Genomic DNA, 14,445 nt, shown 5'->3' on the forward strand with positions numbered 1-14,445 from the left:
TGCAGAAAGGTGTTTGCTCCGATCTTGCTTACTGAGCATGTGTGCCTAGGCATGTTGCACGCTTTTCACATCTTCACGGATGTGGTACCTGAAGAATACAATCACTCCTTGGAGAAGGGATCTAACATCAGGGAGTGTGCAATGTAGGAATACAGGCGGCACTGTTAGTATGGAATAGATGATAGCTGTGTGTTCAACACATACAGCAAAACAAGCATGGGTAATGTGATGCAGCAAGGGCAGACAACAGATCACGGGATTGGACAAAGGGATTCACTTGTTTAATTAGTTGGTTTACATATCACCGGCCTATCACTTTTTAGCTCTTTCAGATTGGTTTGGCTGACTACAAGGATGCGTACATACAATCGGATTGCAAAAATTAAACAACTGTAGGCAGTCTCGGCGGGCAAACAAAGAATGCATTGTGTGTCTCCCCTCAACCTTACTATCCCTACACAACCAAAACATGTAAACTCTCTTTTCTTGGGGAAACTAGTTGAAATGACTGCACCCACTGCCAGTACCCTGCCCCATATAGCCCATGTTGCTTTCCACCGATCACTTTCAGTTTCATGTTTCAGATCGAAAGCATGTTATTAGAATAAGGTGGCAGTCGTTCAGCCTCCTTTTTAATTTTGGCTCTTTCGACACTGTTGCATTCGAGTTCAGCTAGGGTGGGAGAGTAAATGTGAGGAGGGGCATACATTTTGTGGATGTTAATCAGTTATTTACCCACCCATTGACTGCCCACGGCCATGCTAATACCTAGGACCATTCCCAGCCCAATAACTTACCATCGCTACCAAATACACATCCTCTCGGGATCCGTTTGAGCTAGCTCTATCGTGACATCAGTGCTTGGGCTGCCAGTGTTTTTTATAAGCAGTTTGCTGAGAGTAAAGAACCTCATTGCAGCTGTTAACATGCTACTGGTGTAATAAACATGTGTATGCCAAGCATGCATACAGCCATTTGATTTATGTCTGTTCCTTGCACTGAAGTTGTGATTAAAAAATAAATGTCATAGTTTTCGTTTCTGAATAGGTATTAGGTAGACATTTGCTAGGCACTGCTTTCATACGCTCAAGTAATCACACTATCTTCCACCTGTTGCCATTTTATCGCCCGGAAGTGCCATTATGCAGTGCCTGGCAAATGCCTATCCCTAGCCTACACAAAAGCAACATTTGTTACCTTTGCTAGTGTTATCTTATACTGTGGCATAAACAATCTCCCAGACCATGTAGTTATCAATTGATATTGATATTGATATTTTATTTGTATCGCGCTCGTACACAAGTGTTTCAATGACACCCTCAATGTGTTAACTGGCATACAATGCCTAATTTCCGGTTTCCAGAATTATCAGAGTGCATTTGTCAGATAATTGGTCTCAACAGCTTTAATACATGTCTATTGGTGCATTGTCCCATGTGTGGGGAAAGTACTCTTGCAGCTAACTGCTGCATTCAGCAACAAAGGGGAAAGGGCTGCCTTAATTCCATCGAGGAATTGCACAACTAACTTTGGATTGCAGCAAGATTATTTTCAGAGTACGTGCACCCATTTCTGAATATTGTTAGTTTGGGCTATTGGGTGGTGCTTCCTCCTATGGCATTGGATTAAAGGCAGGAGGAGGATGACATGGTAGGGGGGAAACACAGCTTGCAGGTGTTGTTTTATTATTTACCCACCCATTGACTGCCCGTGGCCCTGCTACTCCCTATAGCCAATCCCATCCACTACCTTCCTCTCCCCAACTTAACCACATCCTCCCTTGATCGGCTTGAGCTCATTCTATTAAGCATTAACATCAAACATTAGCCTGCCAGTGTTTTGATTAACAGTCTGATGGGAGTTAATTGCTTAATTGTAAATTTAAATGACTACTGCTGTATTAAAATGTCTTAACCAAGTGTGCCTTCAGCCACTTAATTTATATCTCTTCCATGCATTGAAATCATGTTTAAAACAAGCTGTGACAAAGCCAACACTTTTGACTTGAGGTATTGGATAGGCATTTGCAAGTTACTGACAAAATATACCCAGGTAATCGTGACATTTCAGGGATCGAAATTAAGATTGGAAAGGTAGAAGCTAAAACCAGTTCCTGACTATCCAGAATAACCATTAACCAGGAGCTACCATGGCGGAACAAGGAGCTAGTGCATAGTGCTCCACAAATCTAACTTCCATATAGGATGCAAAAACATCAATGTGTCCATTATTCATGACCGCTTGTGATTTAAATGTTGTAGAGATGTGTCCAAATGTTTATTTATTAGATTTCCCCAAATGCACAGACTTGAATTCACATAGGTCTGTTTGTTTGGCATCAGTTGGCATAGGGAGCCATGAACTAGCTCCTAGTAGCTGTTGGTGTCAAGCTAAACAGGCTCTTCTAGGCTACAAGCAGGAGCTAAATAGCTCCCAGCTCCTGTCAATTTCGAACCCTGCATTTTCTAGCTGTTGCGATTTTATGGCTAAGAAGTACATTATACCAGTGCCTAGCAAATGCCTATCCCATACATATTCAAAATCCCAAACTGTTGGCTTTGCCAACGCTTGCGATTTCTCATGTTTGCCTGGCCCAACAGGCCCACCTACATTGGCAGCCCTGTGACCAATTCATAAAGTCTGCAGTGTGTACCATGACCTCTCCTTCAATACTGAAGTCAACATGTTTAGTAACGTATGCAAGAGAGTCAATGGGTCATTACACATGAGGCACTTTCTGAACAACCGCGAGTGATATTGAGCAGCTAAAGAAATCAAGCCCAGTTCATAACGGATCCATGCAACCAGTACTCCCTCTGGTAAATTTAAGACCTGTCTCCAGTAGGTGGCTTCTAGTTTGTCAAATATGTGATCTTCAAGATCAGGATCTAATGCCTCCATGCCATACAGCAGTACAGGGGTGCATTTTTGGATGTAGTAGGTCCAGGCTGGCATTATTGTAAACTTTCCATATTTTCTCATTATAATTTTAGTTTGAGAAATTGCTGTCTCTAGTTTTTGCTGCAATCTTAATATAAGACTTTGGTTACAATGACTGGTGTCAATAGTCATGCCCAGATAAATGTATTGACTCACCACATCAATTTTTACCTCCTGGACAGCCCAATTCATTCTATTACTCGTCGTCTTCTTCGGGGCATACATGAGGATTTTGGTTTTCTCCAAGTTAATACTTAGGTTATTATTTTGAATGTACTGAGATAGGACAGTTACTAAATTTTGAAGTCCTACCGGGCTTTTGGAACAAAGCACAAGGTCATCTGCGTACAACAATGCGCCATGGACCCACAGTTTTGGCGCATCTGTTATCTGATTTATGAAGATCTCTTTGATGCCATGAATGATAAACTGAAAAGAGCTGATGCCATTATGCACCCCTGTTTTAAACCTCTGGCGGTTCTTATTTCTGGCGAGAGGAGCCCTTCTACATTAAGTCTGATCTCTATTGAAGTATCAGAATGTAGTGCAAAGATAATGTCTGTCAATGTAGATGGACATTTTTCTGCTGACAATGTATTCATCAATAGAGACCGAGAGACTGAATCGAATGCAGCCTTAAAATCAACAAATGCCAAATATAATGGCTGTTTGCTGGCTCTTGCTTGACACTTAATAGCGCTTATGCATGTTAAATTAATAGCGGTGCCCATGCCCGGCACGAACCCAGTTTGATTAGGGTCACGTTTTCCAAAAGTTTTTGTCCAGGAGTTAAACTCCTTCAGAACTATCCTTGCGAATATTTTCCTGGGTGCGTCCAGCAGGGCGATAGGCCTGTAGTTACTTGGTTTGGACCTAATACCCTTTTTGAATATGGGTACAACTATTGAAGTGTGCCAAGAGTCAGGTAAACTTCTGTTAATTACATGGAATCTAAATATTCTCTCCAGGATGTTAGCCCATGAAGTTGGATTTGCTTTAAACATAAAATTTCTCGAGCCATCAGGGCCTGCTGCTCTAGATCTACTTGAACGAATAATTAGTTCTTCTATAAGTATAGGAGAGAATTCCAAGTCCCATGAACTTGCTTTTGGAAATGCGTAAATTGATTTTGCTAGACCTTTATCACTGGCAAGTTCAGAAAAGTGATGTATCCATTGCCACTCCTTAACACCATTGATCTGACAAGGAGTTTGTTTATTGTGTTCTGCATTGTTTAATAAAGCCCATATTTCCGCAGTGCTTTTATTTTGTAAGGTTTGCAGCATACAATCACTATCTGCTTGAAATAATTGGCCCGCACTTCCTCGAGTCCAGTTTTTGTATTTGTTCTTTGCTCTTCTAATCACTGACTGCTGATCTTTAATCGGAAGTAGTCAAGCCGCTCTTATTTCTCGTCTCAATTCAGTTTTGTATGATTTCACTACAGGATCAAATTGATGTTTGTGGTAAAATGCGTTTTGATAATTTTTTCTAAAAACAGTTCTGTAGTTACTCATGACGGTGACATATGACGAGCTACTGCTATTTGCTTGTATTTATAAGTCCTGTTCCAACGTAGTTCTTCTCCGTCCTTCTGAATCTGGTTTTCGCATTATTTTTTTTTTAATAACATATTTTATTTATTTTATATACGTAAACATATACATACAAGTTAATAACAAGTCATCGCTCGGGCATACAGGCAATCACTAAGCATAGCTCTTCATGCACATTGCAAGTTTCAGAGTTTTAGGTCCTTCATGAAATGGGTTACTAGGCGTCCAAATTATACATTGTGCAGATGAGTCTTCGCAGGACTCCAAACGTTTATCAAGTCTATTCATGGGTTCGCAGATCCCTACGTGTCTTCCCATTTTTGCCAGATCTTGCGTGCTTCCCCTGTCAAGTCTATTCATGAGTTCGCAGAGCCCTACGTGTCTTCCCATTTTTGCCAGATCTTGCGTGCTTTCCCTGGGCACCCTCTGGTAGTGTATATTCTCATTTCCATTTGCACACAGATATCCACGTCTGTTATCCATTGGTCACATTGAGGGGATAAGGGTGAGCCCCACAACTGGGCCAGATTCCTCTTTATGAGTCCCGTGGTTGTTGCCAGCATGAGTTTCTCATATCGGGGGATGTCTAGGTCGTCATCCATCCCTAGTAATAGCAATTTGGGGTCCATGGGTATTCGTCGGCCGATGACTGCCGATAACCTGTCACAACATTTCTGCCAGAAAATTTGGATTCGTGGGCATTCCCACAAGATGTGAAAAAAGGTCCCCCTCGCCTGTTGGCACCTTAGACAGTTGGGATCAATTGCTCTCCCCCATTGATGTAAAGCTTCTCTCGGATAGTATACCCTGTGTAGAATTTTGAGTTGGATCAATCTGATTCTAGCCGAGATGGCAATTTCCCTCGGATACATGAGTGCTTTGATCCATTCTTCCGGTTGTATTGGTCCCACATCTCTTTCCCATTTTGCTTTCAGATCTGTAAGTTCCGTTGTGGCGAAAGAGGCTATTGCATTGTACATTGTGGAGGTTATTTTATTATCGATACGATCTACCACGATGTTTCTCTCAATTGGTGTGCAATCTGGAATGTTCGGTGGGTCGATCTCACATGTGATAAGTGCGTGATGTATTTGTCTGTAATGGAAGTGTTCTGTGGGGGGTAGGTTGAATTTGTCCTGCAGGGTCTGGAATGGTATTATTGCTCCATCTTGTATTATGTCTGCTAGCCTTGTTATCCCAGCTGATTCCCAGGTCGCCCATTTTGGGATTTTACTTAGCTCCGGCAGACGTTTGTTACGCCATAGGGGCTGTGCCAGCGTGAGTTTCCCATCCCATCCCAGGTGCTTGTGTGCATCTAGCCATATTTGCGTTCTATGTGCTCTAATCGTGTTGGGGATCATGCGTACCCTACTATTATAGAGGGTCTCTAATGGGGTGAGCCCGGCACTCATCTGGCTATCCGCTTTAATATGTGGTAGTTCAGGGTTGTTATGCAGGATATCATTTATCACCGGCATCTGGGCTGCCCAATAATATGTTTGTAGGTGGGGCAGTCCTATACCTCCTTCCCATGCGGAACGTTGTAGGGTTTTGAGCGCGATCCGTGGATGCCCTCCACCCCAGAGGAGCTTTCTGAGAGTCTCATCTATTTTTAAGAATTCTATCTTGGGTACATACAGTGGGGCGTTTTGGAGGATGTACACGAATCGTGGCAGAGTGAGCATTTTAAACATTGCCGCCCTTCCTAGCAGGGTGAGGGGTAGGGTCATCCAGTGTTTCACATCATTCGCGAATCTATCTCTGATTGGATGGAGATTTTGGGGAACATATTGCGTGAGGTCCGTCGCAACCTGTACCCCAAGATATCTGAAATGCTCGGTTTCTACTCTATATGGGCAATTGTGTAGAGCTGTCGTATCAGTTCCTTGGATCGGAAAAAGGATGGATTTGTTATAGTTTACCCGTAGACCACTAAATGCTCCGTATCTATTTAGTATTTGGGTGACGATGGGGTATGATACTAGTGGATCACTCATGTAGATCAGTAAATCGTCGGCATAGAGGGAAACCCTATCCTCCCAATCTCGGGCCCACCGGAACCCCCTCCACAACTGTGATTCTCTCAGCATTATTGCCAGGGGCTCGATTGCCAGTGCAAATAGCATTGCCGAAAGGGGACAGCCCTGCCTGGTCCCTTTACCCAGGTTAATACTACGTGATGTCCACCCGTTTACCCTTATCTCAGCTGTCGGTGTGTTGTAGAGCAGCTTGACCCAGCCTATGAATTGCTCACCCAACCCCATTTTACCCATAATGCTCCACAAGGCCTCCCAGTGGACTGAATCGAAGGCTTTTTCGAAATCAATCGCGAGGAGTGCTAGTGCATCCCGCAGCGATGGAGACTTCTCAATGGCGGCATGTAGCCTGTGGATATTCATTCGTGTGGATCTCCGTGGCATAAAGCCACATTGGTCTGGATGGATAAGGGTGTGTATGACTGTCTGGAGCCTGTTAGCCAGTGTCTTGGCCAGTATCTTAGCTTCTATGTTTATAAGTGAGATCGGCCTGTAGGAGCTGCATATGTTTGCTGGTTTGCCTTCCTTATGTATCACCACTATAGTGGCCTTTCTCAGATCCGGGGGCAGAATTCCTTTACCTTTGGCATATAGGAACATTTTATGCATCTGTGGTACTATGTGCTCATTGCCGATCTTTTTCCAAGCCTCCACTGGGAAGCCGTTAGGCCCTGGGGTTTTCCCATTTTGGAGTTGGGATAGGGCTGTCGACAGTTCTTCCTCTGTAATCTCTGTTTCCAAACTCGCTCTTTGCGTATCGCTTAGGTGTGGAATGGTGAGTGTGTCCAGGATGCTGGGATCCAGTGCAGTCGTCGGGGGAGCGTACAATGCCTCATAGTACTCTGCAAAGGTTTCAGCAATGCTTGAGTCGGTATAGGTCTGTTCTGCATTCCTGGTAGTGATACATCTTATCTGGTGTTGACCCTCCTCTCTTTTTTCCAGCCATGCCAGCATTTTGCCGGCCTTGTCTCCAGTCTCGTATAGCCTGGTACGCATTGTCCTGTGTGCCTGTTTCGCACAGGTAAGTGTGACATCATGCAGCTTCTTTTGTGTCGCTTGTAGGGCTCTGTTGTCATCTGATGCGCCTGTGTTTATATATCGCACTTCAGCGTTTCTGACCTCTGTTTCAGCGTCTTCAACCTCCTTCCTGTGCGCTTTTTTGTGTGCAGCAGTCCAGCTCAGTACTACCCCTCTCAGGGTTGCTTTGTACGCCTCCCATATGGTTCCTAGGTCCTCTATCGAGTCCTGGTTTGTTTCGAAATATGAGACAGTGGCTTCCTGCATCTTTTCTACTAACTCTTTGAACCCTAAATAATACGAGTTCAGGCGCCAAGTCAGTGGAGGCCTGGGTCGTTCTGTTTCGAGTAGGATCTTCAGCGGTGAGTGGTCCGAGATCCCCCTGGGCTGGAGTGTTGCCTCCGTTACTTTATGTATGTCTACACCAGGGAGGAAGAAGTAGTCTAGTCTAGACAACGATGCATGCGCGCCTGAATGGAAAGAGTATTGTTTCTCCATCTGGTGCAGATCCCTCCATGCATCCTTCAGTCCCAATGCTGTGGCAAAGATGGCTAATTTCGTCGGTATCATCGGATTTCTCCCCCTGATATGTGTACGATCTAGATTAATGTCCATTACATCATTGAAGTCTCCACCTACAACTAGTATATCCGCGGTGTTGTTGGCTATGATCGGTGTGATGTCGTCGAGTAAGGTATTTGTGAGCGCCGGGGGAGCATAGACCGCCAGTATGGCAATGGTTTGATTCCATAGCGTTCCATTTATGTGGACAAATCTCCCTCCGGTGTCCTGGGTTATGTTGGATATCTCTATAGGGATTCTTTTGTGTATTAATATAAGCACACCTCTCGAGCCCATTGAGAAACCTGCATGTATTGCTGTACGGTATTTGGTTCTTTTGAAAAATTGGCATCTTGTGCCGGCCAAATGTGTCTCAGTAAGCAGTATTAGGTCCGGGTTGTTTCGATTCAGGTATTGTGTTACTAGTCTTCTCTTGATACTGCTTCCCAGGCCATTGACATTCCATGTCATGATGTTAAGTTTTTTGGTGTCTGTCCCTTTCGCACTCATTTCTTATCTTGTTCGTATGTCTGTGCCATTGGTAGCAGTTTAGACGAGAGGAGTCCTGCTCTATCGGTGTTTGGACTGCCCTGTTGTCTTCCCATTTCAGCGTGCTTGTCTAAGCCGTGCTTTCCTTGTTGCCAGCATAGAACGTGAACAAATCCCAACTTACCCCCCTCCCTATACTCCTTCCCCAACTGAAGCATCTGTCGCCCACACAACCAAACTTAATCAAACCGTTGAACTTGGGGTATCTCTTGTCACTGTGGCGGTGGAGGTGCCGTAGTGAAGAGTCCGTAACTTGCTTAGGCCGCCGTGGGTTGGTGGTACCACGGCGGGTGATTGCAGGGTCTGTTCTATACCGATTGCAATCGGGGGGGTGGCTTGCGTGATGTGTCTTAACGCAGCCGCCAGCCGTTCTGAGTAGTGTTCTTTCCTGCTCGTGCCTCCGTATGTTTGTCGGTTGTGTTTAGGCGTCGGCATTCTGTGCTATTTCTTCCATCGGTTGCTGTGGCGGCTCATTTGGTGGCCTGTTTGGTCGGGGTCTATTTCTACGGTTTTCCTGTCTTCTCCATGGGCCCCATTCACCTTCTAGGTTGCGTTCTGCCCAGCTCCATGCCTCTCTTGGATCAGTGAAATGCACAGTAGTGCCCTTATGAAAGATTTTTAGCTGGGCTGGGAATAGCAGACCATATTTCACATTCAGCCCTTGTAATCTCTTTTTGAGAGTGTCAAAGGATTGCCTTGCTCTTTGTACCTCTTTGGTGAAGTCGGGGAAGAAGGCTATCCTGGAGCCGTTATAGGTCATGGCTCCATTCGTCCTTGCCATGTGGAGTATCGCGTCGCGATCTCTGTAATTTAGGATCTTGGCTATTATCGCTCGTGGCGGTGCTCCGGGAGTTGGTCTGCCAGTTGGTATCCGGTGTGCCCGTTCAATTGAGAAGAAGTTTGAGAGAGATTTAGGAGCGAATAAATCGGCGAGCCATTGTTCGAGGAACAGCTCCATGCTGGGTCCTTCTTCTTTCTCTGGCAGGCCGAGGATGCGGATATTATTTCTTCTCGATCGGCCCTCTCCCTCTTCCACCCTCTCCTCCAGTAGTTTAATGCGACCTAGTGCTGCATTCATTTGCTGGCCCATGCCTCTCACATTGTCTTCTGCCACTGATATGCGCGCCTCCGCCTCCCCTGTACGAGATGATAATTTCTGCAGGTCATGGCGCAGCAGAGAGACCTCCGTACAGATGCTATCCATTTTGACTTCCATGGCAGATCGAGAATTGGAGATAGCATTCATCACGTCCCTAAGGGATATGTCGGCCTCAGGGTCTGGTGATTCATCGGTTCTATTCTGGGCCGTGGAAGATGTCGGGGCAGGCGTTGTGTATTGTTCCATTGTGTTCTGGGTTCCAGTTCTTCTAAGCCTATCTTTGCCCATGTCCGGTGTGTGGGGGGGTGCTACTCTTGTGTTTCCCCCCGTTATTCTTGGCAGAGGTCGGGGAAGCGTAGGCGGGCTGGCGGACGGTAAGCCCGGGGTGCCGTTTGCTAAGTTTCGGTGTCTCAGGATCGCGTCTCCCCTCCTCCCCTTCCTCCTTACCGGCTCCGCCGTATACCGCTCACCAGGCTTCGTTCGGCACCGCAGCGGCCGTTGCTGCTGTCGAAGGATCGGAGCGCCCGCTCTGCTTGGTCTGTCGTGCTGGTCCCGCAAAGTCCGTTGTTGTTGCAGGCCTCGGCGAAGCCGGGGGTCATTCCGATAGATGGGCGTCCCAGCAAGGACCGCGGGGAGTGGGGGGGGTCAGCACTGATAGCTTGGGCGGCTGAGTCCCCCAGCGATGGTTGGCGTCGAATCTGCTGGATGGGCCCCTCCCAATTTCAGACGAGTTTCTTTCGATTTCCACGAGAGGCAGCGCCTGTGGGTCTAGATTGTGTCTCTGTCGGCCATTTTAATTTCCGTTTGGCGCCGATTGCTTCTCCTTCTAAATGCCGATATCTCGGGATTGGCGCTTCGGAATCAGCTCCAGTTGCAGATATCGTTCCTACTAGGGTTCCGCCACCCTGTAGGAACCTTTTTTGGGGCTGGATTAGCCCAAATTCGCAGGATATTGCAGGATGTAGCTGGCGGCTTCGGGAGCTCTACGGGCTCACGTCTTCATCGGTCGCCAGTTGGCCACGCCCCCTGGTTTTCGCATTATTGATGATTACATTTTGCTTCATTTGGTTAGAGATATGACTTGGATGTTGTAATTGCCAAGGCCATGTCATGTAAAGCAGATGGTGATCACTATTTGTTTGTTGCACAATCTTGAACTTGTTGACTAGATTAAACAAGGTGTTGTCCATATATATGTAGTCAATGATGTTAGCTGAGGGACCACGGGTATTTTGAGGTGGTACATCCCCTGGAAGGGCTCCATTCCCTAATCTAAAATCTCTATCAGCCATAAACCTAACCCACCTCTCAACTTGGCTGGATCTTGCTTTGTTCCGATCAGAGATGCAATTAAAATTGATATCACTTACAAGTATAGTAGCCGACACATCTTTTGATGCTGATATGGATCAAGTCCAATAGTTGTGTTAGATCACCATAAAATGCATCATCCGTGATGGCCACTGGGTTTCGATACATATGTTAATGCAAGGACCGATTTTTGTAATTTGATCCTAACCATTGATAAATAAATTGGTAGGAGCAACCCATGGTTCGATACTCAAGCCACTGCTTTGCTTGACAATGACCAGTAAACCCGACATGGGTCTACCTCTAGATCCCTTAACTGCTGGCAACAGAACTACATCATGATTGTTCCAGATGGGATCAGTCATCAGCCATGTTTCCTGTAGGGCTAATATATTGTAATTCTCAATGCAATTGCTTTTTTCTGTTTGCAGATGGCAATTCCCGTGGGTGCTCCATGATGCTAGGCTGATATTCTGTACACAAGGGGTTGATTGTTATGCTTGACTTACATCCTTGCGGACTGATGTTTGCTTCTGTTGGTATACTTGAGTAGCATGCTTATTCCTAGAGTCTGTTTGTTCATCCAGTTGTACTTTGGCATGAGTGTCACGACCCTCGCCCAAAACCCCCTCTGGCAAACCCATTGGCTAGGTGGAGTCAGGACTCGGGCCTCTAGAGCCTGGCATCCTCTTCAAAAGCCCTCATGGGGCCAGTCCTGGCGCCTATGGCGCCAGGCTCATACATCATGAACAACAATGTGCTTGGGAACTACTTTATTGTATTGTCAGCCAACATGGAGGCATCCACATAGCTAAGAACCAAGCTATGCGGTCTAGTGTTTTGGGTGTGGCAGGCCTGGAACTACTTTCCCTGGTACTACTTTACCTGGGCTATATAAACCACACCCTGACTGCAGAACATGGTTCGTGCTACTTTGCAGCTTGCAACGTGACGCTCACCGTGTCCAGCTACTCCCTCGAACCTCGGAGAAGCAGAACCTGCAAGGAGACAAAAGGAACATCATTAGCAGTAGCATCTTACCTGCAGTCTTCATGTTTAAACACTCGCAGCTACTGACAACAGCTTCCTCAAATCCGCACGCCTCCCTGACAGAACGACCTGAAAGAGGAAGATAGAGGCAACATTAAAGAAAGCTGTAGAGACATTTACAAATTACGAACTGCTCAAAAGGCTTACCTGGCTGGTCGCCTCTCGCCTGGCACTACTCCGGACATTCCACTTGCGCTGAAGAACACCGCGACCTACAAGGAAGGAAAACACAGATTAGCAAAGACAAGACTACGCAGCGCTGCGCATAGCGCTTAGTTACCGCATCATAGCGCTCTTAATGCGCCATCATTTACCAGCGGGGCTCAACCAAGCCAGTTCGCCGCACTGAAGCTCTGCATACCTAGAGGGAGAAAAAAGAGACATTTTAAACAAAGAAAGGCATGCAGTATAGCAACAAAACTAAAGAACAGCAATAAGACCTACCTGAACAATATCAAACGGGCCAGCGTCAGTGAAGTAACTGGACCGCACTCGCCCATGAAAGACAACGCACCCCTGCAAAGAAGGCTGGACGGAGAGCACGCCTAATTCTACCACAAGGTGAGGAGAGGGCGCCAAAGGGGCTGAAAGCATACGGGGTGGAGGGAGGATACTTACCCCAGTCGGTCAGTCTTGGACACAGTCCTCCTGTATTTTCAGGCAGAACCTTCCCCGCAGACCACATCAGGGAAAAGCTGAGAAGCATACCAGCGAGTAACCCGGCTGGGTGGCGTCCCTGTGGATACCACGTGAGCGTAACAATGAGGGTCCTGTGCTATGATAAAGCCTAACTTAAATATGTCCATCTTGGCTTTCCACAACGCATTCAACACCACCCTAGATGGAAACCATAATCATACTATTGAAAGGTCTTCATCAGACAAAAATTCAATCTGATCAATGTCTGTTGGTGAGATGTCTTCTAGTTCTGGAATTTCTCCACAAATATTTAACATACTCGTTCAGCACAGATCAAATTTCGAATATGGAACTGCACGACATTTCATTATAAGTGAGTATCTTCATTCTGTGATTTTGTTCTTGAGTTCTTTATTAGTCAATGAATTTGGATTGTGCGATGAAGGTTCCATGTTGAATCGTTGACTAGAATTCAATGCCTGTGTGTCAATTTCTTGACGAGTTCTGTCGTGCTGACCACTTGTGCTTCCTCGGAGTGTATTATTATTTATGATTGTTGATTGTCTTACATTGGTGATTTTCTCTTCTGTATTGATAGAGTTGTTCTGCTTGGAATACGCATCAAGACACGACATAATTGATAATTCAATCCGTGTTTGTTCTCCAGATGAATCAGTTGGAAGCTTAGTTGCAATCTGTTGATTCAGTCTTGTGGCTGGTGAGGTGGTAAATGCTACCTGCCTCACGTCTTTATTGAAGTGGGATTGTTGACCATGCTGTGTGGAGCAAGTATCCTTTACATTTTGAATCTCTGGATTACAAGGAGCAAGAATGAGTCGCTTCTCTCCCACATCCTTGTGGTCTACGAAGACAGCCTCTGTATTTGTAGTTGAATTGATATGTTGAGCATTCATATATGCATCAACTGCTTCTCTAATCTCTTGTCTCCTTTGGGCAGGAGATGGATCTAGTGCAGAAACTAGAGCGGCATTCTATTCAGTTAGTATGGAATGCGCTATTTGTTGCTGTTTGCCCAACTCTGGAAATGGTGAGCTCTCTGGCAGAATCGTGCCACCATTTCTTAACGTGTCATCTGTCGTGTGGACTGGCGGCAGAGGAACACTGATAACTTTGTTCAATGGTGAGTTCTGAATCATGTTTTCGGTGGTTTTCTTCGCACAGACATATGCCTCAACTTCTTTCCTAATATTCTGGCGACTTTGTTCATTGTAGACATCGTCAGGTGCTCCTTTGGTAGAATTCTCGCCTTTAGATTTACGTCCAATACTGTTCTTTCTCTGCGGGACTGCAATCGGGATACTAATAGCCAACTGTGGAGTTCCGCTATTTTCTATATCAGTGGCAATCTGGCGTTCATGTAATACTTCTACTAATGCATTCAAGGGAACATACTTCAGAGTGTGGTTTGCTTGAGGTAAGTCATGACTATCATGACAGGCATGTCCGTGCTGTTCTTGAGGTGCGTCCTGTTTAGCCTTTTCACCTTGTGTGTTGTTTTTCTGTGTTTTATACTTTTTCCCTAATTTTGACTTCCGCACTTTTGCAATTTGCCTCGGTTTTACCGAGTGCCTTTGTTTATTATTTTTGGAGAATATGTCAAAATGTGCATAATTTGTTGGTAATTGCAGAGCATGCAGTGTGATATCTGGAGAGCCCGGATCAATAC

The 14,445-nt window shown here is 45.6% G+C and overlaps 1 protein-coding gene across 4 annotated transcripts in view; it reads left to right on the forward strand.

Annotated features, from left to right (window-relative positions):
* LOC138583273 (zinc finger protein 398-like) overlaps positions 1-14,445 on the forward strand; it is a 584,509-nt gene that overhangs the window by 34,661 nt on the left and 535,403 nt on the right. The window lies entirely within an intron of this gene.

The sequence above is a fragment of the Ambystoma mexicanum genome, chromosome 3q (assembly GCF_040938575.1).
Source record: "Ambystoma mexicanum isolate Mex_15411 chromosome 3q, UKY_AmexF1_1, whole genome shotgun sequence".
Lineage (NCBI taxonomy): Eukaryota > Metazoa > Chordata > Amphibia > Caudata > Ambystomatidae > Ambystoma > Ambystoma mexicanum.